Genomic DNA, 17,386 nt, shown 5'->3' on the forward strand with positions numbered 1-17,386 from the left:
TCCTGACTAGTCTCCCAGTCCCTGCCACTGAAATATATCCCCACAGGATGATGCTGCCACCACCATGCTTCACTCTAAGAATGGTGCCAGGCTTCCTCCAGATGTGACGCTTGGCGTTCAGGCCCGAAGAAATCTTGTTTCTCATGTTCTGAGAGTCTTTAGGTGCCTTTTGGCAAACTCCAAGCAGCCTTTTACTGAGGAGCGGCTTCCGTCTGGCCACTCTACCATAAAGACCTGATTGGTGGAGTGCTGCAAGTTGTCCTTCTGGATGGTTCTCCCATCTCCACAGAGGAACTCTGGAGTTCTGTCAGAGTGACCATCGGGTTCTTGGTCACCTCGCTGACCAAGTCCCTTCTCCCCACGACTGCACAGTTTGGCGGCCAGCTCTAGGAAGAGTCTTGGTGTTTCCAACTGTTGGGTTCGGAAAATATGAAATATACTTATTCATGTCACTGAGGGAGAGAGGGGAATGTATAACGTTTACATTCTGTCCGGATATGCTATTGTTAGCCATCGGGGATCCAATGGGAGGAAAAACGACACTGTCTGGTATGAGTCAACATGACAGCCGTGAGTTGGGGAGGAGTGAGCACTTTGAGGCAGAGGAGGTCAGATGAAGTGAGGAGGAACAGATATCACTAAGGTTCTGTCTTGACACAAAGATGCATTGGCTTTTCAGATATGTAGGATAATCAGCAAAGGAGAAAGGGTTAAATATCAGTGCTTGTGTGAATATGTATTTTATCTTATGCAGCTGTATGACCCAATGGGGAAATAAACTTGGTTTGAGCGTTATTAAGCGCCCGGTAAATTTTACAAGGTTAATTTAGAACCTAACAGTTGGCGCTGTGAGCAGGGTTCACCACGATTTACAGCTGAACTAGAGATTCCGAATCAGTGAACAGGAGCCGGCACCGGGAAACAAGGTATGCACAGTTCCTACACCTGTTATCACTCATTCTGAAATCTTGGGGAGATGAGAGTCGTAGGTTGAACCAATTATAGGATATGGATCTAGAAAGCCTGAGCTTATTCAGTTGTCCCATTGTATTACGACCGGTCATAGCTTTGTGGTATATGGTAAGTCCCGGAAGGTAAGCCAGAACAGGTTGGTACCTGTAGAGGGTAAGTCCTAGGGAATAAATCCTGAGTGGGTTGATTCTTGCTAGTACCATAAAGTATAGGATAAGTCCCGGAAGGTATGCCCGAACAGGTTGGTACCTGTAGAGGGTAAGTCTCAGGGGGTAAATCCCGAGTGGGAAGGTACTATAAGAATAGGGTGAGTCCCGGAAGGTATGCCCGAACAGGTTAGTACCTGCAGAGGGTAAGTCCTAGGGGGTAAGACCCGGGTGGGGTTGGTTCCCTGCTAAGCCTGTAATGAGAGGGTGAAGGTCTCAGCCACAGTGGCTGTGAGGCAGTATAGTGCCAGGGGATGGATAAAGTGTCTAGAGGAGAGCCTCATCCATGGTTCGAAAAGGAAAAGACATTCAAACATTGTTTGAACATGATTTGAGCATATTATCAGTAGCAATAAGGAGAGAGATTGGTTTATGCCCTATTTGGGCGGGGAACCGTGACAGATAATGTGGAAATAGGAAGACAATTTTGGTAATGTGTGTTATCAACAACAGTGATATTTGAGGCGTAACACTGAAATAAGACATTAAGTCATCCGTATTCTCCAGTAATAAATTTGCAGAAGCTATAGTATTGGTTCTAATACAAGGTATTAAGTGCAGTGACAAATTAATAGGCACACATACCCTAACTATTCTCCTGGGGATGTGCGTAGCTCTGCTTTGGAAAATAGTTAATAGAAGGTGTGTATTAGAGACAGGAGTGAAGAAATCGAAACACCTTGGACACTGAAAAAAGTGCATGAGCATTCTACCAATTCGGCTCGATTACGGGAAAAATTGAGCAAACTGGATACAATTGGTCAGCAATTCAAATATAGTAGAGAATTGAGGGAGGCAATTGTGATTTGGCACATTGACATAAAACCAGAATCAAAAGCTCAATATACCAGCATTTGATATCAGCATTCTATCAACAAAAAATACAAACCGATTAACCCGGAATTAGTAGATGTACTCAGCTGCAGAAAGACAGTACATTGATAGAAGTTGTACGTCGGCTTTGATGGCAGGTTTGAAACCTGTCATCAAAACGGCAATTGCGGGTGGTGGTGGACCAGCATTCTCACTGGGATGAAATAGTACAAGCGGCGTGGAGAGAGGAAGCTAATTCCGTTTACTCCGCAGGTGTACGAGTGGTTAATGCTGCCCCTGTGGAAGTCGTTAACTGCGGTCTCATTGGCCAAGGTAGGACAAAGAAACTTTGAGGAAAGGGTAGCGAGCCTGCGCTAAGGCACAGGGGGCTAGCTCCCAGTTTTAGATGTGGGGCTATTGGTCATTGGAAGAATGAGTATTGAGTGGTAATGGAGACTACTGCACCCGCTGCATTCGGGGGGAGGGGGAGGGGGGGGGATGCTGCAATTCAAGCTATGTGAAGGAAGGACTGATGAGATCACGTCTTACACAACTTTTTAATAGATGCCAGGGATCAAATATTGCAGATTCCTTATGATGAAAAATGGGCTAAATTGCCGCAGGAAAAAAAGAATTGGGGTTGAAGAATCTATGCGAAATGGAAATGGATTCTGAAGAGGTAACAAATCAAATGATCTGGACATAAACACTCCTTGCAAATTTAGAAAACCTTGGGGGTTTTTTTTAGTCTCGTGTGAGACATTTTATGTTGTTTTATTTATGAAACAGATTTACATTTTATGTCGCCTTATTCTGAAATAGATTTATAGAATGGACGAAAAGGGAGAAGGGGTCACGAGAAATTAGCATTGGGGTTACCAAACCTAAAATGAACTTTTTTAGTTCATGCCATGTGGGTTCATGAACACGAAGAGCGTTGTGGTGCGGTGGTTATGGAGAATCATGGGGAAAAGAGACAAGGGAATCGCTAGACTCGGTGGCGAGATAATGTCGCAGTGTCTAAGGGTAGTAGATGCCAAGTAAGGGATACATAAACAATGGGGGTGGATTAAAACAAACATTTAAGGGTTGGAGTGAGGACAGTGGATTTACCATTATCATGTTTCCCTTGTAATTAATACTTTTGGATTGCTGATTAAGATGTAGCATAGTGAATGCTAACAAAATGTACACTGTCTTTTCCAGGAGAGGAGGGGGTTTCATTATCTCTCTTTGGAATGTTTCCAGAGACTGTGGTCTTGGGGAGAGCAGTTAGTGAAATTCGGCAGTTTTATTAGTATAAAAGTATCCAAAGGGGCCCCCTCTGGTGAGGCCTGATCAATCTCAGTAGAGATGATGGAGACGGGTGGGATTTAATTATAATATGAAGGAGGGACATTAGTCTCTAGTCTATTTTACCATTACCTTATACCTTATGGGAAACCATTCATTCGTTATGGAGTTTTCAAGAGTTTTAATTTTAAGTTGATTGGTTATTCTAATTGGTTTATTATTGAGTTAACATGCAGTGTTTTTGAATCACAATGTCAATCATGTGTTAAAGGTTAAATGACCAGTTCCCTGGGGCCCTGGTCCTTTGGTTAAATACACTAAAGAATTTTGTTCCGCCTTCACAAAGAAGGGAAAATATATGTTAATGAGGGTTGACGGTTCCTCCAAAAGGATTTCATTTTTGTCTTTGTTTCGATACAAATTTCACCAGATTGGGTCTGCCGGATTGTTGGTATTTCCCCCATGGGTTAGAGTTCTAACTCCCTGATCTGGTAACTCTTCGGAGAGGTCGCCAGTAAAATAAGGGAGTATGAACCAAGTTTGAAAATGGTTTCAACAGTAACAGCATGTTGTTCAGCTCTTTGACATTTGTCAAAGAAAACTGAGAATGTAATAATTAATCAAACGGTGAACGGATGGTCTGGATATCCGGATTCAGAAGTGTCTTAAACTGTTGTTTCGCTCCGTCTTCTCTCAAGTAATGGCAAGGATGGAAGGGATAATGGAAGGGATAATTTGACCACGAACAGTGTGTGAACCTCAAAAACCTCCCTAGCCAGCTGAACAATAAGCGACAAAGACGTTCAATACGACCGTGACTTTTAACACTCATATCTGTGACCTGAGTCCGAGCCATCAACCTGGGTACCGGAGGAGATTTCGTCATGAGTCCTGAGACAGCGCATGTGGCGTGAGCATGGAGAGAAATCACGTTCATGCTCGTGGAGTACTGGTGGGAAAAATGGACCAGACCGAATGGTGGTGTCGGCACAGGTGAGAGACTTGTGTATTTGAATTTGTTTTAAACTTTATGTGGATATTGATATAGGGACATTATCAAGGGCCATCAGCTGTGACAGGCATGAGTTACATACGTTCCGTTGGGAAGATGAACTTTAACACTATCTGAAGAGGAACCCATAAAGACACGCTAGAAAGATAAGTGCTGGGAGAAGGGGGGGTTTCAACCGTGCCCGTAATTGTTTAGGTTGGGGTGTCAGGTTTATTGAGGAAGAATGCACACTGCGATATTCCTAGTAATTTAGACTAAGAATGCATTGAGTTACCGATCTTTCATCACCATGCCACTCGTAACAGGTAAACAGGGACAAATGGGGGTTGTAATGAGAAGAGTTATTACCGGCAATCAAAGGTCTCGTTTGAAAATGTACATTTTAACCGTGATGACGTGTGCTAGGTTGATAAGCTTGAATTAGAGTGATAGACTCTAAGTAAAGCACTAACGACTGTCATTCTAAATTTGGCTTGGATAATTTATAAAATGTTTTAATTATGATTCGGATAAAGCGAGAGAGAGCGCTACTCTCAAACTGTGAGGGGTGGGTGCACGGCTCTAACTTATTGGGTCTAGGGTGGGTTTTTCTCTCTAGAAATTTTAACTTTAAGTGTCTTCCGAGAGGGAGGTTATTAGAGAACTCACTGGATTGTCACGCCCTGATGTGTTTCACCTGTCCCTGTAATTGTCTCCACCCCCTCCAGGTGTCGCTTATTTTCCCCAGTGTGTTTATCCCTGTGTTTCCTGTCTCTCTGTGCCAGTTTGTCTTGTATGTTTCCAAGTCAACCAGCGTTTTTTCCCGTTCTCCTGCTTTTTGCATTTCTCCTTTTTCTAGTCCTCCCGGTTTTGACCCTTGCCTTTTTTCTGGACATTGTACCCGCCTGCCTGATCATTCTGCCTGCCTTGACCACGAGCCTGTCTGCCACTCTGTACCTCCTGGACTCTGATCTGGTTTTGACTGTTTGCCTGTCCACGACCATTCTCTAGCCTACCCCTTTGGATTATCAAACATTGTAAGACTCCAACCATCTGCCTCCATTGTCTGCATCTGGGTCTTGCCTTGTGTCATGATAGGATGATAACTTGAGTCAACCATGAAGGGGATTTTGTTTTACAATGTCTTTTATAATCCTAATGTTGAAGCATATCAATACATGTGGATTGCTGGATGATACGGTACAATAAATTGCGTACAAGGCTCATAGTCTGTGTCTTGCATTGACACCCAAGGATGAAAATGAAGGAGACGGGCATGGAGACTAGCATCCCATGGGCATAGAACAGAACGGATGGATGGTTCTTTCCACCGTCTTAGTCGCATCAAGAGTGGTGAGAAATGATTAAACATGCATTTCCTCTCTTCCTTGTTCAAGTCAATCTGTTTTTAGGTGTCGTGGAACACGAGTGATCATTGTTCATTGTTGGAGATCTGTGGGGGCTCATAAATTAAGGTTGGGGTGATAGTCGATGGGGATGGGAGTCTCTGGGGATGATAGCTCGTAGGAGAGGGAGACAGTTAACTGTGCACAATATAGACTATTATGACGTTACATTGAACGTTAAACTTACACAGATCATGGTGAGAGTAGCAGAGATAGTGTTGGCACATTAGACATTACTGTCAACCTTCAAGAAACCTGTGACTCAAAGTTTTGTTAGGTTGCGTACTCTTCCAACGTCATTAATCTCTTCCCCATTTCTAACAGCCAGCAAACACTTGACATATCTCCCAGAATACTGGGACCGATCTAACCTGAGCACAAGAGAGTATTATCCACAGTTATAGACTGTAGCAGAACACAGAAGGTCATTGGAGATGGGTGGCAAGGGGCCCGGGTATGAGTATATGAAAGTGGTCAGTACCTAGATCTATCTGTGTACCACACACGGTAGAAGAGCAGGAGACAGATTCCCATGCCGTAGCTATTCTCACAGCAGTCAGTGAAGGGACAGTACCTGAAGGATCAGTAATGGTAGCGAAGGAGGCTATAGTAACAGCATGGAACTGGACTACAGTGCAAATGTGAAGTATGCGTCATGGGCAGTAGCAGGGGTTACTTTAGTAGCATTGTTGGGATATCATCTTCTGAGGGCCTTGATGTTGAAACGTATACACAGTGCTGAGTGACCTCAAGATGAGGTAAAGGTTAAGGCCACTGCATGTGTATATCGGGTGGCTATAGAGGAAGGAGGAGATGGCACACAAAGTGAGAATGACATGGCTTGGGAACACCTCAGAGCCTGTGGTCTGACGGCGAAGACTGGGTGAAAGCACAAGTTTTTTTTAGGGTCTTCATTTTTGCCAAATCCAGTAGAAGAGAACCCTGAAGGAATAGGCAGGTGAAGAGAGAGTAGAACTTGTCATGCTATCAAACATTGTTTTTTTTTCTTTGCATATAATATTGTGCATAGTTTTAACACATTTATTAATACTGTTATGTATTGTGTTTCTTTTTGCTTTTCAAGTCTTGTGCTATCACTCTCTTAGGAACCAGAAGGAGAAAGTTTGAATGGAAGAAGTCAACGGCTCGAGTGGACATGTTATTATCAGTGTTCTATGAGAGATGGAAATAAGAGTGTGTATGGTGTGATTATAGCACAAATGCCGTAAGTCTCTGTGAATGTTAATCATGTTTCATTTTTTTGTTCGTGTTTTATTATCATTGTTTGTTCATTTTTAAGTCATTTCCAAGTTTATGTACGTTGAACAGTAGGAAGCTAATGTTTCAAGAGGAGGGATTGTTGGGTTCTAAAAAAAATATGAAATATACGTATTCATGTCACTGAGGGAGAGAGGGGAATATATCATGTTTACATCCGGTCCAGATATGTTATTGTTAGCCATCAGGGATCCTATGGGAGGAAAAAAGACATGACAGCCGTGAGTTGGGGAGGAGCGAGCACATTGGGGCAGAGGTCATGTCAGATGAAGTGAGGAAGAACAGATATCACTAAGGTTCTGTCTAGTAACAGAGATGCATTGGCTGTTCAGATGTGTATGAGGAGACTCAGCGTAGGAGAAAGGGTTAAATATCAGTGCTTGTGTGAGTATGTCTTATGCAGCTGTATGACCCAATGGGGGAATAAACTTGGTTTGAGCTTTTTTTTAAGCTGTGATATTTTATATGGCTCATTTTAAAACCTAACACAATCTTCAATTTAAGAATGATGGGGACCTTCAATGCTGCATACATTTTTTTTTTTGGTACCCTTCTCCAGATCTGTGCCTCGACACAATCCTGTTTCGGAGCTCTACGGACAATTCCTTCGACCTCATGGCCTGGTTTTTGGTCTGACATGCACTGTCAACTGTGTGTGGTGTGTGCCTTTACAAATCATGTCCAATCAATTTAATTTACCACAGGTAAATCAAGTTGGAGAAACATCTCAAGGATGATCAATGGAGACAGGATTCACCTGAGCTCAATTTCAACTCTGATAGCAAATGGTCTGAATACTCATATAAATAAGGTATTTCTGTTATAATTTTTAATACATTTTCAAAAATGTCTAAACCTGTTTTTCCGTTGTCATTATGGGGTATTGTGTGTAGATTGAGTGTTATTTATTTAATCCATTTTAAAATAAGGCTGTGACGTAACAAAATGTGGAAAACGTTAAGGGGTCTGAATACTTTCTGAAGGCACTGTACTGTAGCTGCCTGCATCCCTGCAGTGCCCAACCAGCAAATACAGAACATTCCCACAACATATTCCCAATACCTTCTAGTTTGGGTTTTTATCTAACATTAGGATGATAACATCCCAAAAACATTCAAATAATGTTTGATATCAATGTTTTTATATTTTAAATGAAATATCCTTGGAATGTTCTAACACCTGTAACAGCCACCACAGAACATTACCTTAAGGTTCTTATTAGGTTTCCAGGTAATGTAATAACATTTGTTCTGGGAATGTTCTACCAACATCGGGTGAATGTTTTATACAGACATTGTATAATCATCAACACATCTGCACAGTTTTTGTGTTATAACTTTTGGGGAAACCTATTGAATGTTCAGGGGAACGCTCCCAGAACTGATTTTTGGTTTGCTGGGCATCCTGATTGGCTAGCGGGCACGTTGACATCCCTGCCACGATGGCGTCAAAACAAGGGACTTACTTGCTGCACCTCTCCTGTTACTTTGGGAGTGAACAAGCTATGCTTACTGGTAATACATATACAATGTATGTGGTGTGTATGTGGCGTGTCAAAACAAAGTCCAGTCTTCCATTAATACTGATCTGGTACAAGTCCGAGGTCAGTGTTAATGCAGAGAGAGGTCTGAAGGAAATAAAGGGCCATATATCACAGTGTAGGTTCATGGGATTATTCTGCAGGGCAACTCATTATGGTTGTATATGATTCACTGGACTGCTTACACAATGCTTTTGCGGGACTCTGTCCCCCGAGCTGGTGCTTTATAAAGATTGATGTCATCTAAAAGAAGGCAGCGGGGGAAAATAAATGAGCAGAGAGTAGAGACATCAAAATCAATCACTAGATCAGTGATGAATTGAAACAGCACACCCTTGAATAATAACTGTATCATTTGATATGATATCTGATTGAGAGAGGGTGAGGGAGAAAAAAGAGAGCGAGTGAGAGATACAGTTGAAGTTGGAGGTTTACATACCTTAGCCAAATACATTTAAACTCAGTTGTTCACAATTCCTGACATTTAATCCTAGTAAAAATTCCCTGTCTTACTTAGGTCAGTTAGGATCACCACTTCATTTTAAGAATGTGAAATGTCAGAATAATAGTAGGATGAATGACTTATTTCAGCTTTTATCTCTTTCATCACATTCCCAGTGGGTCAGAAGTTTACATACACTCAATTAGTATTTGATAGCATTGCCTTTTAAAGTGTTTAACATTGGTCAAACGTTTCAGGCAGCCTTCCACAAGCTTTCCACAATAAGATGGGTGAATTTCGGCCCATTCCTCCTGACAGAGCTGGTGTAACTGAGTCAGGTTTGTAGGCCTCCTTGCTCGCACACGCTTTTTCAGTTCTGCCCACAAATTTCCTATAGGATTGAGGTCAGGGCTTTGTGATGGCCAATCCAATATCTTGACCTTGTTGTCCTTAAGCCATTTTGCCAGAACTTTGGAAGTATGCTTGGGGTCATTGTCCATTTGGAAGACCCATTTGCAACAAGCTTTAACTTCCTGACTGATGTCTTGAGGTGTTGCTTCAATATATATATATATAATTTTCCTGCCTCATGATGCCATGTATTTTGTGAAGTGCACCAGTCCCTCCTGTAGCAAAGCACCCCCACAACATGATGCTGCCACCCCCGTGCTTCGCGGTTGGGATGGTGTTCTTCGGCTTGCAAGCCTCCCCCTCTTTCCTCCAAACATAACGATGGTCATTATGGCCAAACAGTTATTTTTTTGTTTCATCAGACCAGAGGACATTTCTCCAAAAAGTACGATCTTTGTCCCCATGTGCAGTTGCAAACTGTAGTCTGGCTGTTTTATGGCAGTTTTGGAGCAGTGGCTTCTTCCTTGCTAAGCGGGCTTTCAGATTATGACGATATAGGACTTGTTTTACTGTGGATATAGATACGTTTGTACCTGTTTCCTCCAGCATCTTCACAAGGAACTTTGCTGTTCTGGGATTGATTTGCACTTTTCACACCAAAGTACGTTCATCTCTAGGAGACAGAACGTGTCTCCTTCCTGAGCGGTGTGACGGCTGTATGATCTCATGGTGTTTATACTTGCATACTATTGTTTGTACAGATAAACGTGGTACCTTCAGGCATTTGGAAATTGCTCCCAAGGATGAACCAGACTTGTGGAGGTCTACAATTTTTTTCTGGGGTCTTGGCTGATTTATTTTGATTTTCCCATGATCCCAAGCAAAGAGGCACTGAGTTTGAAGGTATGCCTTGAAATAGGTCCACAGGTACACCTCCAATTGACTCAAATGATGTCAATTAGCCCATCAGATGCTTTTAAAGCCATTACATAATTTTGGGGAATTTTCCAAGCTGTTTAAAGGCACAGTCAACTTAGTGTATGTAAACTTCTGACCCACTGGAATTGTGATACAGTGAAATAATCTGTCTGTAAATAATTGTTGGAAAAAATACTTGTGTCATGCACAAGGTAGATCTCCTAACCGACTTGCCAAAACTATACAGTTGAAGATGGAAGTTTACATACACTTAGGTTGGAGTCGTTAAAACTCGTTTTTCAACCACTCCACAAATATCTTGTTAACAAACTATTGTTTTGGCAAGTCGGTTTGGACATCTACTTTGTTCATGACACAAGCAATTTTTCACCGATTGTTTACAAACAGATTATTATCACTTATAATTTCACAATGATTATGTCACAATGTTGTTGATCTCCCTACCACAGCCACTAGCCTCTAACAGTTTTAAAGACACCATTAGCCTCATGGTGAAATCCCTGAGCGGTTTCCTTCCTCTCTGGCAACTGAGTTAGGAAGTATCTTTTGAAGTGACAGGATGTATCGATATACCATCCAAAGTGGAATGAATTAAAAACTTCAACATCCTCAAAGGGATATTCAATATCTGCTTTTTACATTTTTACCCATCTACCAATAGGTGGTGTTCTTTGCGAGGCATTAGAAAACCTCTGGTCTTTGTGGTTGAATCTGTTTGAAATTCACTGCTCGACTGAAGGATCTTACAGATAGTTGTATGTGTGTGGGGTACAGAGACGAGGTAGTCATTAAAGAATCATGTTAAACACCATGCAACTTATTATGTGACTTGTTAAAAAAAAAATTACTCCTGAACTTCTTTTGGCTTGCCATAACAAACGGGTTGAATGCTTATTGACAAGACATTTCAGCATTACATTTTCAATTAATCTTTAAGAATTTTGAAAAACATTCCACTAGGACATTATGGGGTATTGTGTGTAGTGACACAACATCTAAATTGAATCCGTTTTAAATTCCGGTTGTAACACAATAAAATGTGGAAAAAGTCCAAGGGTATGAATACCTCATGCACAAAGTAGATGTCCTAAACGACTTGCCAAAACAATAGTTTGTTAACAAGAAATTTGTGGCGTGGTTGAAAAACGAGTTTTAATGACTCCAACCTAAGTGTAGGTAAACTTCCAACTTCAACTGGAGATACAGCCTGATATTTCTGAAAGCGTCAAGTCAAAGCCTCTCTGAAAAGAAGACAACTCTTGTTGTGTATCAAGCATCTGGGCATGGTTAGCATCATTCTTAATTGAGCGTGATTCTTCACTGCCCAAAACAGAGATGCTAATTAGCCTTTGCTCTGTCATTAAGAGGCCTTTTAGAAACATCATTAGAGCAAATTTCCACTGTTGCACTCACAATCTCACATACTGGAGAGGGCCATGACTGTGCCAAAATAGTTAAGTGTCGGATTATATTTTGTTGTTTAATTAATACACCTGCTAAACTCCTAGTCGACACTATGCACCTACCAATTGGTACTAGTGATTAGTAGTCCTGATACAGTATGTGCTGAATTCAGCAGTATGGGCTCAGTCCTACTATCCAGGAAGTGATGCATTTTGTAGTACTGTGCCTGTAAAGACATCTCTGAGAGCACCAGCAGCAGCAGAGCGCCACATGGCCATGTCTCCAGGGCCCAGTGCTGTAGCCAATGCACCACGGATGCCTTGGGTCATCCAGCTGGCTGTGCTTCACATTGGGAGACACGTGTCTGGGACGTCATATTGCCCATGTGCATGATACAGGATGTGCTGTGGAGGATTCTCCAGAGAATGCCTTAGGTGAAGCTGGGTTTGTGTGTATGTGTGTGTGAGAGTGAGCGAGCGAGAGCAAGAAAGGAAGCAAGAAAGTGAGCAAGTGTGTACGTGTACGTGCGCGTCTGCTGTTTAGCTGAGTGAATGGCATATCGTCAGGGCCTGAGTCTATGGAGCACTTTGATTGTGTTTGTTTGAATGCTGCTCTTCCATGCCGCAGTAAATCGTGCTGACCTTCTCCAAACCTGCCCTTGGGCCCGTGACACAGGACCTCACAGAGAGCGCACAGTCTGCCCGCTCGATGCAGAGGGTCACACCAGTCCAGAACACCAGGACTGCGTGCTGTATATAATCAATGTACCCTCGCTCCCTCACTCTCTTAAACTCAATTTGGCATATCTATGTCAAATTGAGACATAGATAACACATTTTTAGGACTGTCTTGATCACTACCGTTTCATCTTTATTTCTTTGACTTTGCATTGGTGTTGAACACGCCATTCCCTTTCCATTCTCTTTCTCATCCACCCTCCCTTTCTCACACAGGACTCATCCCCGTTTTGCACCACAGATTACAATAATTATAGACCACATTTAGTCCAAATGTTCTCTCCTCGTGCTCAGATAATACTGCTAACGGTGGTAGTCTGTTCCCTGTGTGCCCTTTTGTGTTTATATGACAGTTGTGTACTCCCTGGTCAAGATTCATAAGATTAGAAAACATTTCTCACTGTCTTTATGTTCGCTCCCGTAAGACTCCACTCCTATCCTGCCACCCCCTGGCCTGTCTTTCCCGTTGAACATTAAACAGAACCATCGATAAAGCTCCCTGTGATTTAAATTCACAATATCATTCCGTTCCTCCTCGAGTGCTTTGCAATCCAGACGAAGCCAAGTGGTACGCCCACACACTATATATTTCTCAGAGGACTTTGGTGTTCTCAAACAGTGGAACTGTCCACTGTAACGTGGTATCAACCTCAATATGATATAACTCCAGAAATATGAACGGTGGTGCGTGAGTGTGATTGTGTGTGTGTGTGAGAGAGAGAGGAACAGACAGAGTGAAAGAGAGAGAGAAAGATAGAGTGCATGTGTGTGTGTGAGGAGGGGGGGGCACAGGGAGCGAGAGAGAGCGGGAGGGGTGATTGTTATAAATTGTGTATGTGTGATGTTTGTGCGCCCTATGGGGTTAGCAGGCCCCAGCTGGAGAGAGAGTGGGAGAAGAAAACCGAGCGAGGGCATCTTTCCTGGCATATTATTCCGGTTAGACAGAGGAACTCAAGAGGCTTTACTCTCAGGAGATGCTAGAAAAAGAGGAGTTGAACAGCATCGCTGCTAGGAGCGTAATATAAAACAGTGGGATACGAACCGAACAATATTAAATGACACACAACCAGCATCTCTATCTCTCTCAGAGGAGAGATCGGATAACACAAACAAACAAGTCTCTGAAAATCTTATGAAGTTCATTTTTTTCTCAAATGACAGATTTAAGATATAATAACCTCAGCGTCCGTGTAAATTCAGTGGGATTTTTTAAAAATGTCTTAACACAGAAGACGAACGATAGCTAATTAACACATCTTCAGCACCAACCCAAGCAGGTGCTGATAATGTTTAACACATGGCACGTCGCTGTGAGGAAGTGTTTTGCCAATTTTTTGTTGTAAATTCTTCACAAGCCAATTCACACTTTACCGAGTAGCCCCTTTTAAGCATATTTATCACATATCACATTGGAAAGTACAACCTTGTGAGGAGAAGTCCACTGCAGTTCCTCGTGTACAATACGTCAACACTGAGCTGATTGAGTGGGACATGACAAACATACAGTACTGTAATAACAGCGGAAGTTATTCAGTACACACAGATCCCGTACCACCTCAATACAAGATAATCACTCTTATGCCCATGTGGTCCTGACATGTACGGTACATACCAAGGCCCCATCCAGTGCGTCAATTGGCCGCACGCTTGTGAAACCTTGCTGGATCTAAGGTGACTATTATGATACTGATAGATGATGACAGGGTCTGCTTTAAAAAAGTCTATGGGACTCTATATAAGCTAGAGGGAGCACAACATTGAGACATCAGCCTGACGCAAAGAGAATGTCTGGATGTGTTATGGTAAGTGTACTGAGGATGACTGCGCTATGAATATGTATAAGGGACATCCATTACTGAGTACATTGTGCAGGTGAGGAGAAGATGAAGGCTGTTGCGTTTACATTGTGTATAACCCAGTATGAGAGGTACACGGTTATGTGGATAGCCCTATAAGGACTCCTCTCCCTGCATCCAATGATAACAGGCCTCCCTGACATCGTGGGCATTCTCTCAAGGTGACCAGGAAAACAAATGTCACCTTGCATGCCTCTAGAAGATTAACCTGTTGTATGCCAGAGAAGAGCAGAGATATTTTGCAGATGGATGATTTCTGCTCTGACCTCAAGGATATCTATATTCATTTATTTCAATTCTGAAATATTACAATATTAAAAAGAAGAAAAGATCTAGCTCTACATCCATCCTCTAACAATATGTATTGTTTTTTACGAATGAAAAGGACTATGAGTGTTCTTGATTTACTTGGATTCCATATTAGATGTCCTTATTATAAATCAGCAATCCATAGACTTCAATAACAACGACATCTCAACCAGAGCTGTCAGTCTGCATGGAGCAGCCAGAGATGTCAGTCTGCATGAAGCAGCCAGAGCTGCCAGTCTGCAAGGAGCTGTCAGTCTGCAAGGAGCTGCCAGTCTGCACGGAGCTGTCAGTCTGCACGGAGCTGTCAGTCTGCAAGGAGCTGCCAGTCTGTAAGGAGCTGCCAGTCTGCAAGGAGCTGCCAGTCTGCACGGAGCCGCCAGAGCTGCCAGTCTGTAAGAAGCCGCCAGAGCTGTCAGCCTACATGGAGCAGCCAGAGCCGCCAGTCAGCATGGAGCAGCCAGAGCCGCCAGTCAGCATGGAGCAGCCAGATCTTTCAGTCTGCCAGGATCCGCCAGTCAGCCAGACTCTTCCAGATCTGCCAGACAGCCAGACTCTTCCAGATCCGCCAGTCAGCCAGACTCTTCCAAATCCGCCAGTCAGCCAGACTCTTCCAGATCCGCCAGTCAACCAGACTCTTCCAGATCTGCTAGTCAACCAGACTCTTCCAGATCTGCAAGTCAACCAGACTCTTCCAGATCTGCTAGTCAACCAAACTCTTCCAGATCTGCAAGTCAACCAGACTCTTCCAGATCTGCCAGATCCGCCAGTCAGCCGGGATCTGCCAGAACTGCCAGTCGCCAGTCGGCCAGGATCTGCCAGTCGGCCAGGATCCGCCAGTCGGCCAGGATCCGCCAGTCGGCCAGGATCCGCCAGTCAGCCAGGATCCGCCAGTCAGCCAGGATCCGCCAGTCAGCCAGGATCTGCCAGCCAGCCAGGATCTGGTAGATCCATCAACCTGCCTGAGCTTCTTCTCACTCCTGAGCTTCCTCTCACTCCTGAGCTTCCTCTCACTCCTGAGCTTCCTCTCACTCCCGAGCTTTCTCTCACTCCCGAGCTTCCCCTCAGTCCCGAGCTGCCTCAGTCCCGAACTGTCCTTCAGTCCCGATCTGCTCCTCAGTCCAGTGGGGTTCTGGGTGAGGACTACTAGGCCATGGTCGGCGGCGAGGGTGGACTATCCAGGGACGCGAGGAGAGGGGACTAAGACATTGACTGAGTGGGGTCCACGTCCCGCGCCGGAGCCGCCACCATGGACAGACGCCCACCCGGACCCTCCCTATTGTTTTGAGGTGCGTTCGGGAGTCCGCACCTTAGGGGGGGGGGTTCTGTCACGCCCTGGTCGAAGTATTTTGTGTTTATCTTCATGTATTGGGTCAGGCCAGGGTGTGGCATGAGTTTTTGTATGTGGTGTGTGTATATATTGGGATTGTAGCTAGTGGGGTGATCTAGCAAAGTCTATGGCTGTCTGGAGTGGTTCTCAATCAGAGGCAGGTGTTTATCGTTGTCTCTGATTGGGAACCATATTTAGGCAGCCATATTCTTTGAGTTTGTCGTGGGTGATTGTCCTTAGTGTCCTTGTTCCTGTCTTTGTTAGGTTTCACAAGTTTAGGCTGTATTCGTGTTTACGTTCGTTCATTAAACATGGATCGCAATCTACACACTGCATTTTGGTCCGACTCTCCTTCACACCTAGAAAACCGTTACAAACTCTGAAACTCTTTCAACTATTGACACTACTGCCACCAGTTTGAAGGCAAAATAGTGACAACAAACTGACATAGTAAAGTTTTTAAAAAGTGTGTGAAAAAAATATAAAGGATATTTCATGCTGAAAACCTCATATTAAACACCAATGATATTCACTAACTTGACGGTTTATATTTAGGATAATGTTTCATACATTTCACATGTTATAAGGCCACACAGAGGGCCAGAGATCCTTACAGACACCTGTACAAATCGGAAGTACCCAAAAGGGTCACTGAAGTCGTGCGATAGATTACACAAAATCCTTGAAAGATACCACAATTCTGGAAGTTTACTGGTAAACTTTGAAAGTTTGCAGTAATATACCTTCCCTTCGCAACCCTCAGTAAGGGGATAACAGAAGCAACAGGCAGGGACACATCCACAATTTCCCTCTTCCGTTAACAAGAAAACATGTCAGATGTCCACAGCGCTTACCAAAAGACTGCAACATATGAGAAGAAGAGGAAGAGAAGAAAAGAGAGGCAATTAAAGAAGAGTGAGAGAAGCTTTTCTCCTCTCAGCACAAATGTGTTCCTTCAATGCCATGAGGGGGGTGAGGGGAAGTCTAACGAAGACAAACACTGGGAAGGAAATGGCCCTGTACGACGAGTCTGGGGGATGGACAGCACTGTGTGGAAAAGCACCGTGGACTTTTAGAAATGCTTTTCCCCCGCAATCCATTCTTCTAACGTAAGGTAGAGCCTGCTTCGTTGAGCAGAAATCGATCATAGCCACACTACAAAGCACACAGCACACACGTTGCAGTGAGTAGCCACACTACAAAGCACACAGCACACACGTTGCAGTGAGTAGCCACACTACAAAGCACACAGCACACACGTTGCAGCACACAGCACACACGTTGCAGTGAGTAGCCACACTACAAAGCACACAGCACACACGTTGCAGTGAGTAGCCACACTACAAAGCACACAGCACACACGTTGCAGTGAGTAGCCACACTACAAAGCACACAGCACACACGTTGCAGTGAGTAGCCACACTTGCACAAAGCACACAGCACACACGTTGCAGTGAGTAGCCACACTACAAAGCACACAGCACACAGCACCACACGTTGCAGTGAGTAGCCACACTACAAA

At 43.6% G+C, this 17,386-nt stretch overlaps 1 protein-coding gene across 2 annotated transcripts in view; it reads right to left on the bottom strand.

Annotated features, from left to right (window-relative positions):
- The window catches only part of LOC112263533 (protein BEAN1-like), a 51,596-nt gene that overhangs the window by 18,873 nt on the left and 15,337 nt on the right, over positions 1 to 17,386 (bottom strand). The gene's annotated exons all lie outside the window — the stretch shown is intronic.

This window comes from Oncorhynchus tshawytscha, linkage group LG12 (genome assembly GCF_018296145.1).
Source record: "Oncorhynchus tshawytscha isolate Ot180627B linkage group LG12, Otsh_v2.0, whole genome shotgun sequence".
NCBI lineage: Eukaryota > Metazoa > Chordata > Actinopteri > Salmoniformes > Salmonidae > Oncorhynchus > Oncorhynchus tshawytscha.